Raw genomic sequence first — 14721 nt, 5'->3', positions numbered from 1 at the left:
CTGTTTCATCAAGTAGATATACCCATACTTACTAAAATCATCTGTGAAGGTTAGAAAATAACGATACCCACCACGTGCTTCAACACTCGTCGGACCACATACATCGGTATGTATTATTTCCAATAAGGCATTAGCTTGCTCCGTTGTTCCGGAGAACGGAGTTTTTTTCATCTTACCCATGAGGCATGGTTCGCAAGTATCAAATGATTCATAATCAAGTGATACCAAAAGTCCATCCGCATGGAGTTTCTTCTTGCACTTTACACCAATGTGACCTAAACGACAGTGCCACAAGTATATTGCACTATCATTATCAACTTTGCATCTTCTCGCATCAATATTATGAATATGTGTATCACTACGATCGATATTCAATAAACCATTTACATTGGGTGTATGACCATAGAAGGTTTTATTCATGTAAACAGAACAACAATTATTCTCTGACTTAAATGAATAACTCTATTGCAATAAGCATGATCTAATCATGTTCATGCTCAACGCAAACACCAAATAACATTTATTTAGGCTCAACACTAATCCCGAAGGTAGAGGGAGTGTGCAATGGTGATCATATCAATCTTGGAAACACTTCCAACACACATCGTCACCTCACCCTTAACTAGTCTCCATTTATTCTACAACTCCTGTTTCGAGTTACTAATCTTAGCAATTGAACCGGTATCAAATACCCAGGGGATACTACGAGCACCAGTAAGGTACACATCAATAACATGTATATCAAATATATCTTTGTTTACTTTGCCATCCTTCTTATCTACCAAGTATTTGGGGCAGTTCCGCTTCCAGTGACCATTTACTTTGTAGTAGAAGCACTCAGTTTCAGGCTTGGGTCCAACTTTGGGCTTCTTGACAGGAGTTCAACTTGCTTGTTGTTCTTCTGGAAGTTCCCTTTCTTCCCATGCCCTTTTTCTTAAAACTGTTGGTCTTGTTAACCATCAACACTTGATGCTCTTTCTTGATTTCTACCTCCCCCAAGAGAGTGGGATGATACGATACCGGGGTACCTCCCCCAAGTTTGGCGGAAGCCAAGGGGAGTGCCCATACCAAATACTCAGTTCTCCTTTGGTGGTGAAGAAGCTTCTTCCTCCTCCTCGTCCAACAATGCTTGTGTTGTCACCGGGGATGGATTTATGCTAGCTTCCTTGCTTAATAAATCTGACCAGGAATAGCAAGAAAAGAGAATAGAGGATTTCTTCGTGATATGGTGGTTAACAGGTTAGGGAAGTACATATAAATTTTTTATCTTGCAGGACAAGTAGACATAAGAAAAACAGAATCTGGAAGGTGCCCCATGTCGGTATCAAAACTGGCGGATCTCGGGTAGGGGGTCCCGAACTATGCGTCTAAGGCTAATGGTAACAGGAGGCGGGGGACACAATGTTTACCCAGGTTCGGGCCCTCTCGATGGAGGTAATACCCTATTTCCTGCTTGATTGATCTTGATGATATGAGTATTACAAGAGTTGATCTACCACGAGATCGTAGAGGCTAAACCCTAGAAGCTAGCCTATGATTATGATTGTTGTTATCCTCCTACGGACTAAACCCTCCGGTTTATATAGACATCAGAGGGGGCCAGGGTTACACAGAGTCGGTTACAGAGAAAGGAAATTCATATCCGAATCGCCAAGCTTGTCGTCCATGCAAAGGAGAGTCCCATCCGGACACGGGGCGAAGTCTTCTATTTGTATCTTCATAGCCCTACAGTCCGGCGTACGCATATAGTCCAGTTGTTCGAGGACCCCTTAATCCAGGACTCCCTCACCCCAAGTGGGCACAACCCACCTGGGCGCGCCAGGCATGCCTGGCGTGCCCGGGTCTCTTATGCCCACCAGGGGACATTTCCCGGGAGTTTCTTTATTTCCAAATTTCTAAAATATTCCAAAACTAACAAAAAATATTTTTAAGGATTTTTCGGAGACCGTTTACTTGCACGTACCTCCATATTTTGACGATCCTGGGTTGTTCCAGAAGGACTCTTTTATGTGTTCCTCTCGTGTCAAAGTTTGGATAATATTACTTTCAACATTGATAGGCGTACCTAAGATGTAATGCTTTATTCATTGTTCGTTGACAACCTTCGGGTTAGTGCCTTCGAAATTATTTATTTTGATGGCTCCAGACCGGTAGACCTCCTCGATGACATATGTGCCTTCCCATTTCGAGAGGAGCTTTCCTGCAAAAAAAATCTAAAACAAGATTTGTACAAAAGAACATATCCTCCGACTTTGAACTCACGCTTTTGGATTCTTTTGTCATGCCATCTTTTAACTTTCTCTTTGAATAATTTTGCATTTTCGTAAGCCTGGGTTCTCCATTCATCTAAAGAGCTAATATCAAATGACCTCTTTTAACTGGCAAGTTTGAAATTATAGTTGAGTTCTTTAATTGCCCAATATGCTTTATGTTCTAACTCAAGAGGCAAATGACAAGCTTTTCCATAAACCATGTTATAAGGAGACATACCCATAGGATTTTTATATGCTGTTCTATAAGCCCAAAGTGCATCATCTAATTTATTAGACCAATTCTTCGTGGACCTATTGACATTCTTTTGCAAAATTAATTTTATTTCCCTATTGCTAAGTTCAACTTGACCACTAGACTGAGGATGATAAGGTGATGCAATTCTATGGTTAACATCATACTTGGCAAGAATTTTATGAAAAGCACCATGAATAAAGTGTGGACCACCATCAGTCATTAAATATCTAGGGACTCCAAACTTTGGGAAAATAACTTCCTTCAGTATTTTAATAGAGGTGTTGTGATCGGCACTACTAGTTGGAATAGCTTCTACCCATTTAGTAACATTTTCAACAACAACCAAAATATGTGTATACCCATTAGAGGAAGGAAAAGGTCCCATGTAATCAAATCCCCAAACATCAAATGGTTCAATAGCAAGTGAATAATTCATAGGCATTTCTTGACGCTTACCAATATTACCTATTCTTTGGCATTCATCACAAGATGAGACAAACTTACGGGCATCCTTGAAGAGAGTAGGCCAATAAAATCCAGATTGCAATACCTTGTGAGCAGTTCTATCTCCAGCATGATGCCCTCCATAAGCCTCAGAGTGACATTTCCGTAGGATTTGTCCCTGTTCATACTCAGGTACACAACATCTAATAATACCATCTACTCCTTCTTTATAAAGATGTGGGTCATCCCAAAAGTAATGTCTTAAATCATAGAAGATTTTTTTCTTTTGTTGGTATGTAAAGCTAGGAGGGAAATATTTAGCAACAATGTAATTAGCATAATCAGCTTACCAAGGAGTACTATTAGCAACATTTATTACAGCTAACTGCTCATCAGGAAAATTATCATCAATAGGTAGTGGGTCATCAAGCACATTTTCAAGCCTAGACAAGTTATCTGTTACCGGGTTTTCATCTCCTTTTCTATCCATAATGTGTAAATCAAATTCTTGTAACAAGAGAATCCAACGAATAAGTCTAGGTTTAGCATCTTTCTTTTCCATAAGATATTTAATAGGAGCATGGTCTGTGTGAAAAGTTACTTTGGAATCAACAATATAAGGTCTAAATTTGTCACAAGCATAATTTCTTTGAGCATTGTCTAGAGTTTTACTAGCATAATGAATAATATTCAACTTCTTATCAACTCTTTGTCCTAGAACATCACCAATAGCATAGTCACTAGCATCACACATAATTTCAAAAGGCAAGTTCCAATCAGGTGGTTGAACAATAGGTCCAGAAATTAAGGCTTTCTTGAGTGTTTCAAAGGCTTCTAAACAATCATCATCAAAAACAAAAGGAACATCCTTTTGCAAAAGACTAGTAAGAGGCCTAGAAATTTTAGAGAAGTCTTTAATAAATCTTCTATAGAAACCAGTACGACCTAGGAAACTAGGAATACCTTTGATGTCCTTAGGACATGTCATTTTCTCAATCGCATCAACCTTAGCTTTGTCCACTTCAATACCTCTTTCAGAAATTTTATGACCCAAAACAATGCCCTCATTAACCATAAAGTGGCACTTCTCCCAATTCAAGACAAGATTTGTTTGTTCACACCTCTGCAAAAATCACTGAAGATTGCTTAAACAATCATCAAAGGACTTCCCATAAACAGAAAAGTCATCCATGAAAACCTCAACAATCTTTTCACAAAAGTCAGAGAGTATAGCAGTCATACATCTTTGAAAGGTAGCAGGTGCATTACATAAACCGAAAGGCATACGTCTATAAGAAAATGTTCCAAAAGGACAAGTAAAAGTGGTCTTTTCTTGATCATATTGTAAAACAGGTATTTGTGAAAAGCCAGAGTATCCATAAAGGAAGCAAAAATGTGTGTGCTTAGATAGTCTTTCTAGCATTTGATCAATAAAAGGCAGAGTGTAATGATCTTTTCTAGTAGCTTTATTTATTTTCCTATAATCAATTACCATTCTATAGCCCATGACAATTCTTTGTGGAATAAGCTCATTCTTATCATTAGGAACAATAGTAATACCTCCCTTCTTAGGGACACAATGAACATGACTTACCCATTTACTATCAGCTATAGGTTAGATTATACCTGCTTCCAGAAGTTTTAATATTTCCGTTCTTACCACTTCTTTCATCTTCAATTTAACCAACGTTGATGATCAGCAACTGGTTTATCATCAGGTTCCATATTAATTTTGTGCTGACATAGAGTGGGACTAATGCCCTTTAAATCATCAAGAGTATACCCAATAGCAGCTCGGTGCTTCCTTAGAACTTCCAATAATCTTTCTTCTTCATGTTCTGACAGGTTAGCACTAATAATAACATGATGTATCTTCTTTTCATCAAGATAAGCATATTTCAAAGTGTCTGGCAATTGTTTTAATTCAAACACAGGGTAACCTTTAGGTGGAGGAGGACCTCCAAGAGTTTCAACATGCAAATTGTGTTTAAGCAAAGGACGTTGTTCAAAGAAGATCTTATCTATTTCATTTCTTTCATGCATATGTAAATCATTCTCATGGTCTAGCAAGTATTGTTCTAAAGGATCAGTAGGTGGCACAACAATAGAAGCAAGACCAATTAATTCATCCTTACTAGGCAATTCTTTTTCATGATAATTTCTGCTAAATTGGAAAAATTAAACTAATGAGATTCATCACCAAAGCTAGCACCGACAATTTGTTTCTTACAATCTATCTTAGCATTGACAGTGTTCAAGAAAGGTCTACAAAATATAATGGGACAAAATTTATTTTGTGGTGTGGTAAGAACAAGAAAATCAGTAGGGTATTTTATCTTCCCACACAAGACTTCAACATCTCTAAGAATCCCAATGGGTGATATAGTATCCCTATTAGCAAGTTTAACAGTAACATCTATGTCTTTTATTTCAGCAGGTGCTATTTCATCTCTAATCTCTTCATATAAGGAGTGGGGAACGGCACTCACACTAGCACCCATGTCACATAAACCATGATAACAGTGTTCTCCTATTTTAACTGAAACAACATGCATGCCAACAACTAGTCTATGTTTATCTTTCCCCTCAGGTTTGACAATTCGAGCAGCTTCTTCACAGAAGTAAATAAAATGCCCATCCATATCTTCTTCCAAGAGATCTTTAACCATAGCAATGCTAGGTTCTACTTTAATTTGTTCGCTAGGTTTATGTGTTCTAACATAGCTTTTGTTAACCACAGTTGAAACTTAAGCATGTTCTTTTATCCTAACAGGGAAAGGTGGTTTCTCAATATAAGCAGAAGGAACAACTGGATCAACATTATAAAGTATAGTTTCTTCTTTAACTGGTACTGGTTCTTTAATTTCATCTTTAATAGGTGGGTGATATTTAACCCACTTCTCTTTAGGAAGTTCAACATGAGTAGCAAATGATTCACAAAAGGAGGCTACTATATCAGAGTCAAGTACATATTTAGTACTAAACTTTTGAAAAGCATCGGTATCCATAAAAGATTTAACACAATCATACTTAAGCTTTATACCCGACTCTTTACCTTCATCAAGTTTCCAATATTTAGAGTTGCGTTTAATTCTTTCCAAAAGAACCCACCGAAATTCAATAGTCTTCTTCATAAAAGAACCAGTACATGAAGTATCGAGCATGGTTTGATCATTACGAGAAAGCCGAGCATAGAAATTCTGAATAATAATTTCTCTTGAGAGCTCATGATTGGGGCATGAATGTAACATTGACTTAAGCCTCCCCCAAGCTAAAGCGATACTTTCTCCTTCATGAGGCCAAAAATTATATATATAATTCTGATCACGATGAACTAGATGCATAGGGTAATTTTTTTGATGGAACTCCAATTTCAAATGATTCCAATTCCATGATCCAATATCATCGCATAGCCTATACCATGCCAATGCTTTTCCTTCAAAGATAAAGGGGAAACCTTTTTCATCACTTCATCCTTGGGTAAACCTGCAAGCTTAAACATGTATCAAGTGCATATCAGGATGTTTAGTTCCATCTCCTGCATAAGGATTAGCTTTCCGTTGTTCTATCATACCCGAAGGGATTTCATATTCAATATTTTCAGTAGGTGCAGTTGGTTGAGGGGTAACGAATTGTGGTTCCGGACAAGCTGAAAATACCCCGGACAAACCTCAAAGGATTGTTTTCCATAGTAACAAGTGACAATAAATTTCAGCACACTATATACATGTTTCCTTACCGAATTCCACTTACCAAAGGCCTTCACTCCCCGACAACGACGCCAGAAAATAGCCTTGATGACCCACAAGTATAGGGGATCAATTGTAGCTCTTTTCGATAAGTAAGAGTGTCGAACCCAACGAGGAGTAGAAGGAAATGACAAGTAGTTTTCAGTAAGGTGACGTCTGCAAGTGCTGAAACTGTAAGTAGCGAGTAGTTTGATAGCAAGATAATTTGTAACGAGCAAGTAACGATAGTAACAATAAGTATGCAGCAAGGTAGCCCAATCATTTTTAGACAAAGGATAGGCCAAAATGGTCTCTTATAACAAGCAAAGCATTCTTTAGGGTACATGGGAATTTCATCTAGTTACTTTCATCATGTTGGTTTGATTTGTGTTCGCTACTTTGATAATTTGATATGTGGGTGGACCGGTGCTTAGGTGCTGTTCTTACTTGAACAAACCTCCTACTTATGATTAACCCTCCTGCAAGCATCCGTAACTATGAGAAAAGTATTAAGAATAAATTCTAACCATAGCATTAAACTCTAGGATCCAATCAGCCCCTTACGGAATAGTGCATAAACTGGGGTTTAAGTTTCTGTCACTCTCGCAACCCACCATCTATTTACTACTCCACAATGCATTCCCTTAGGCCCAAGTATGGTGAAGTGTCATGTAGTCGACGTTCACATGACACCACTAAGGGAATCACAACATACATACTATCAAAATATCGAACACATATCAAATTCACATGATTACTTGCAACATGATTTCTCCCGTGACCTAAAGAACAAAAGTAACTACTCACAAATGATAAACATGCTCAAGATCAGAGGGGTATTGAATAGCATAATGGATCTGAACATATAATATTCCACCAAATAAACCATATACTAATCAACTACAAGATGTAATCAACACTACTAGTCACCCCTAACACCAATCTATAGTTTCGGTAACAAGATTGAATACAAGAGATGAACTAGGGTTTGAGATGAGATGGTGCTGGTGAAGATGTTGATGGAGATTTCCATCCCCAAGATGGGAGAGTTGTTGGTGATGATGATGAGGATGATTTCCCCCTCCGGGAGGGAAGTTCCCCCGGCGGAATAGCTCCACCGGAGGGCAAAAGTGCTCCTGCCCAAGTTCTGCCTCAAGATGGCGGCGCTTCATCCCGAATGTCCTCCTCTTATTTTTTCTAGGTCAAAATGACTTATATACCAGAAGATGGGCACCGGAGGTGGGCCGAGGAGGGCACAACCCACCAGGGCGTGCCCAGGTGGGCTGTGCCCACCTGGTGGGCCCCCTCTGGTAATTATTTGCTCCAATATTCCTTATATATTCCATAAAAAAATTCTCCATGAAGGCTCAACTTGTTTGGAGATGTGCAGAATAGGTAGCCTGACATAGCCTTTTCAGGTCCAGATTTCCAGCTGCCAAAATTCTCCCTCTTGGTGTGTACCTTGCAAATTATGAGAGAAAAGCATTAGAATTACTCCAAAAAGCATTATTATGGATAAAAACATTATTAGTATTAGTAAGAAAACATGATGCAAAATGGACGTATCAGTCGTCTCGCCAACTATTGCTTCTACAACTAATGCTAACGCATAGCGATAAAGTAAAGAAATTAGATGGCACTTAGTGATTGACCCGCAGTCCATACAATAATTAAAAGACTACCCTAAGGCTCCTGCCGGTTGTCGGTATTACAAAACATGATCATCTCATACAACAATGTACTCCCTCCATTCCACAATGTAGTGCCTATAGATTTTTGTGGAAGTCAAACTTTGTCAACTTTGACCAAGTGTATAGAGAAAACTGTCTACATCTATAATACCAAACATGTACATTCTGAAAATATAACTCATGATGCATCCAATGATGTGCATTTGGTATTCTAGATGTACCTATTTTTCTCTATAAATTTAGTCAAAGTTTGTAATGGTTGACTTTTGCAAAAATCTATAGGCACTACATTATGGAACGGAGGGAGTATGTCACATCACGTCTTGACCATATCACATCACAACATACCCTGCAAAAACAAGTTAGACGTCTTCTACTTTTTTGTTGCAAGTTTTACGTGGCTGCTATGGGTAACTAGCAAGAACCGTTCTTACCTACGCAAAACCACAATGGTGATTATATATCAAGTTTTCTGTTTTAACATTCTACAAGGATCAGCCATAGTCAAATTCGATTCAACTAAAGTGAGAGAAACAGGCAGCCGCCAGCCATTGATACGTCTCCGTCGTATCTATAATTTTTTATTGTTCCATGCCAATATTCTTCAACTTTCATATACTTTTGGCAACTTTTTATACTATTTTTTGGACTAACATATTGATCCAGTGCCTAGTGCCAGTTCTTGTTTGTTGCATGTTTTATGTTTCGCAGAAAACCAATATCAAATGGAGTCCAAACGGGATAAAAAAGGACGGAGAATTATTTTGGAATATTTGGGATTCTCCGGAGGAAGAATCAACGCGAAACGGTGTCCGAGGTGGCCACAAGACAGGGGGCGCGCCTGGCACTCTCGTGAGCCACCCGTAAGGCGTTTCATGCCCTTCTTTTTCCGCAAGAAAGCTAATTTTATGAGAAAAATCTGGGCGAAAGATTCACCCCAATCGGAGTTACGGATCTCCGGATATAAAAGAAATGGTGAAGGGGCAGAATCTGAGAACGCAGAAACAGAGAGATAGATCCAATCTCGGAGGGGCTCTTGCCCCTCCCAAGACATGGGAGCCAAGGACCAGAGGGGAAACCCTTCTCCCATCTTGGGAGGAGGTCAAGGAAGAAGAAGAAGAAGGGGGGCTCTCTCCCCCTTGCTTCCGGTGACGCCGGAACACCGCCGGGGGCCATCATCATCACCGCAATCTACACCAACACCTCCGCCATCTTCACCAACATCTCCATCACCTTCCCCCATCTATATTCAGCGGTCCACTCTCCCGCATCCCGCTGTACCCTCTACTTGAACACGGTGCTTTATGCTTCATATTATTTTCCAATGATGTGTTGCCATCCTATGATGTCTGAGTAGACTTTTGTTGTCCTATCGGTGATTGATGAATTGCTATGATTGGTTTAAGTTGCATGTTTTATTATTGGTGCTGTCCTATTGTACCCTCCGTGTCGCGCAAGTGTGAGGGATTCCCGCTGTAGGGTTTGCAATATGTTCATGATTTTCTTATGGTGGGTGGCGTGAGTGACAGAAGCACAGACCCGAGTAAGTAGGTTGTTTGCGTATGGGATAAAGGGGATTTGATACTTTAATGCTATGGTTGGGTTTTACCTTAATGATCTTTAGTAGTTGTGGATGCTTGCTAGAGTTCCAATCATAAGTGCATATGATCCAAGTAGAGAAAGTATGTTAGCTTATGCCTCTCGCTCAAATAGAATTGCAATAGTGATTACCGGTCTAGTAACATAGTCAATTGCCTAGGGACAATTTCACAACTCCTACAACCACTTTTCCACACTCGCTATATTTACTTTATTGCTTCTTTATCTAAACAGACCCTAGTTTATATGTACATGTTCTTTATTATCTTGCAAACCTATCAAACAACACCTACAAATTACTTCTAGTTTCATACTTGTTCTAGGTAAAGCGAACTTCAAGCGTGTGTAGAGTTGTATCGGTGGTCGATAGAACTTGAGGGAATATTTTTTCTACCTTTAGCTCCTCGTTGGGTTCGACACTCTTACTTATCAAAACTGTTGCGATCCCCTACACTTGTGGGTTATCAAGACCTTTTTCTGGCGCCGTTGCCGGGGAGTAATAGCGTGGGGTGAATCTTCTCGTCTGTGCTTGTTTGCTTTATCACTAAGTAATTTTTATTTGCTATTCTTAGTTGTTTTCTATCTTTAGTTATGGGTAGGAAACGCAAAATACCAAAAAAATTAGTTGTACCTACTGAACCAATGGTTGAAGAACCACTCAAAATCTATCACACTCCTGAAGCTTTTTACTTGGATCATCTTTGATCCCTTTGTGCTCGTGCTGAAACCCCAACTAGCTTAGTTGAGGGCAAATCTTTAGATGAGCATGCTTGTTATGTGCGACACCGTATATCTAAAAAAGGGAAACTATTATGGGATCAAATTCAATGTTTGCAATGCTATGCTTCGACTTTATGTGAATTACATGATGTTACTTGTTGTTCTGAAAACCCTAAGAAACACCTTCCGTACCAATGCTTGTTTAGTGATAATGGAATTGTATATTCATATTCTAAGGGTGTTTATAATTACTATGATGTTCAACAAATTTAAGAATTTGTTGCTTTTAAGGGTGCTTATGAAATTGCTTCTTTGATTGAAAAGTATGATGCTACTCTCTACAAATCTGAAAATTTTTCCATACTTGAATATTGCTATGATAATTATGCTTCTAATACATATGTTAAACTATATATTGAGGCCTACCCCGCTGTCCAAGAAGAGCCTAATATTTTGCAGGAAGCCATGGAAGAAGAAATTGATGAAACTATGAGCTCATTGGATGAAAAAGACATGAGGAGAGCGAAGAACAAAAGGAGGAAGAGCGGATTGATCACCCGTGCCCACCTTCTAATGAGAGTAACTCTTCAACTCATACATTGTTTAATTCCCCTTCGTGCTTACCGAAGGATGATTGCTGTGATCCCGTTGATTCTCTTGAAATATCCCTTTTTGATGATGCTTGCTATGATTGTGGCCAAGATGCCAATATGAATTATGCTTATGGAGATGAATTTGCTATAGTTCCTTATGTTAAACATGAAATTGTTGCTATTGCACCCACGCATGATAGTCCTATTATCTTTTTGTATTCTCCCTACTACACTATATCGGAGAAGTTTGTGCTTATTAAGGATTATATTGATGGGTTGCCTTTTACCATTGCACATGATGATTTTGATGAATGTAATATGCATGTGCTTGCTGCTCCTACTTGCAATTATTATGAGAGAGGAACTACATCTCCGCCTCTTTATGTTTCCAACACGATAGAATTGCAAGAATTTGCTTATACTATGCATTGGCCTTTACTTGGTGTGCATCAATTGTTCTTTTATGACATGCCAATGCATAGGAAGAGAGTTAGACTTCGTTATTGCTTGATATATGTCACTTTGTGCTCACTACTAAATGACAAATTATTGTTAATTAAAATTGGCTTTGATATACCCTGGGATCCGGGTGGATTCATTACTTGAGCACTAAATGCCTAGCTTAATGGCTTTAAAGAAAGCGCTGCCAGGGAGACAACCCGGAAGTTTTAGAGAGTCATTTATTTCTATTGAGTGCTTGCATATAGTTTTAAAACAAAAAAGTAAAGAGGGGAAACTAAAACTTTTCAAAAAGGAAAGTGAAAGTGAGAAAGACAAGCATTGTTGAAGTAGGAGAGCTCCTTGAACTTTGTTCATGCTCACGGAAACTTTGTGAATCTTGATTACAGAAACGTTTCAACAAAACTAATTATTCCCTTGTAAAATTCCATTGTATTATAAAAATAATGTGCCAAGGTTTGCCTTTAGGATGTTTACAATGCTCGTTGGTTTGTACGGTGCAGGACAGAAACTTTGGCTGTAGTGCTCGATTTTACATTTTTTGCTGGAATGTCAAATGGTTCTGATTCCTTTTGCAATGTATTTATGTACAAATTTTTTATTGTTCCTAATTTTGGTAGAATTTGTGGTGTACCAGAAGTATGGTGAATGTTCAGATTTCTACAGACTGTTCTGTTTTTGACAGATTCTGTTTTTGATGCATAGTTTGCTTGTTTTGATGAGTCTATCAATTTATATCAGTGGATTAAGCCATGGAAAAGTTATATTACAGTAGAAACAATGAAAAACCAAAATATGAATTGGTTTGCTACAGTACTTAGAGTAGTGATTTGCTTTATTATACTAACGGATCTTACCGAGTTTTCTGTTGAAGTTTTGTGTGGATGAAGTGTCTAATCGAGGAGGTTTCGATATGAGGAAAAGGAACAGAGGCAAGAGATCTAGCTTGGGGATGCCCGAGGCACCCAAAGTAAATATTCAAGGAGACTCAAGCGTCTAACCTTGGGGATGCCCCGGAAGGCATCCCCTCTTTCTTCAACAAGTATCGGTATGTTTTCGTATTCGTTTTGTTCATGCGATATGTGCAAGTCTTGTAGCGTCTTTTGCATTTAGTTTTCACTTTTCTTTTATGCACCATGTTGGTATGAGATAGTACTTGGTTGATTTATAGCATTCTCATTGCACTTCATTTAAATCTTTTGAGTAAGGCTTTATAGAATGCTTCATGTGCTTCACGTATATCGTTTGAAGTTTGGATTGCCTGTTTCTCTTCACATAGAAAACCGCCATTTGTAGAATGCTCTTTTGCTTCATTTATATTTGTTAGAGCGTGGGCATATCTTTTGTAGAAAGAATTAAACTCTCTTGCTTCGTTTGTATCAATTTAGAGAGATGACATGAATTGGTCATTCACATGGTTAGTCATAAAATCCTACATAAACTTGTAGATCGCTGAATATGATATGTTTGATTTTCATGCAATAGTTTTGCGATATAACGATGGTGATATTAGAGTCATGCTAGTGGGTATTTGTGGATTGTAGAGATACTTGTGTTGAGGTTTGCAAGTCCCATAGCATGCACGTATGGTAACCGTTATGTGAAAAATTTGAAGCATGGGGTGTTTCTTTGATTGTCTTCCTTATGAGTGGCGGTCGGGACGAGCGATGGTCTTTTCCTACCAATCTATCCCCCTAGGGGCATGCGTAGTAGTACTTTTCTTCGAGGGCTAATAAACTTTTGCAATAAGTATATGAGTTCTTTATGACTATTGTGAGTCCATGGATTATACGCACTTTACCTTTCCATCATTGCTAGCCTCTTCGATACCGTGCATTGCCCTTTCTCACCTCGAGAGTTGGTGCAAACTTTGCCGGTGCATCCAAACCCCGTGATATGATACGCTCTATCACACATAAGCCTCATTATATCTTCCTCAAAACAGCCACCATACGTACCTATTATGGCATTTCCATAGCCATTCCGAGATATATTGCCATGCAACTTCCACCATCATCATATACATGACTTGAGCATTTATTGTCATATTGCTTTGCATGATCTTAAGATATCTAGCATGATGTTTTCATGGCTTGTCCGCTTTTGGATGTCATTGCTATGCTAGATCATTGCACATCCTGGTACACCGCCGGAAGCATTCATATAGAGTCATATCTTTGTTCTAGTATCGAGTTGTAATATTGAGTTGTAAGTAAATAAAAGTGTGATGATCATCATTATAGAGCATTGCCCCATGAAAAAAAAGAAACAAAGGAAAGGCCAAAGAAGCCTAAATAAAAAAGGGGGCCAAAGAAGCCCACCCAAAAAGAAAAGAAAAAAAAAGAAAAAAGAAAAAATGGGCAATGTTACTATCCTTTTTCCACACTTGTGCTTCAAAGTAGCACCACGTTCTTCATATAGAGAGTCTCTTATGTTGTCACTTTCATATAGTAGTGGGAATTTTTCATTATAGAACTTGGCTTGTATATTCCAACGATGGGCTTCCTCAAATGCCCTAGGTCTTCATGAGCAAGCAAGTTGGATGCAAACCCACTTAGTTTTCAGTTTGAGCTTTCATACACTTATAGCTCTAGTGCATCTGTTGCATGGCAATCCCTACTCCTCGCATTGACATCAATTGATGGGCATCTCCATAGCCCATTGATTAGCCGCGTCGATGTGAGACTTTCTCCTTTTTTTGTCTTCTCCATATAAAACTCCACCATTATATTCTATTCCACCTATAGTGCTATATCCATGGCTTGCGCTCATGTATTGCGTGAGGGTTAAAAAGCTGAAGCGCGTTAAAAAGTATGAACCAATTGCTCGGCTCGTCATCGGAGTTGTGCATGATGGGAGCATTTTGTGTGACGAAAATGAAGCATGGCCAAACTATATGATTTTATAGGGATAAGCTTGCTTTGGCCTTGTTGTTTTGATAAGACATGATTGCTTTATTGGTACGCTCAAAGTATTATT

The sequence above is a fragment of the Triticum aestivum genome, chromosome 1B (genome assembly GCF_018294505.1).
Source record: "Triticum aestivum cultivar Chinese Spring chromosome 1B, IWGSC CS RefSeq v2.1, whole genome shotgun sequence".
NCBI lineage: Eukaryota > Viridiplantae > Streptophyta > Magnoliopsida > Poales > Poaceae > Triticum > Triticum aestivum.
Note: the sequence above shows the minus strand (reverse complement) of the source record.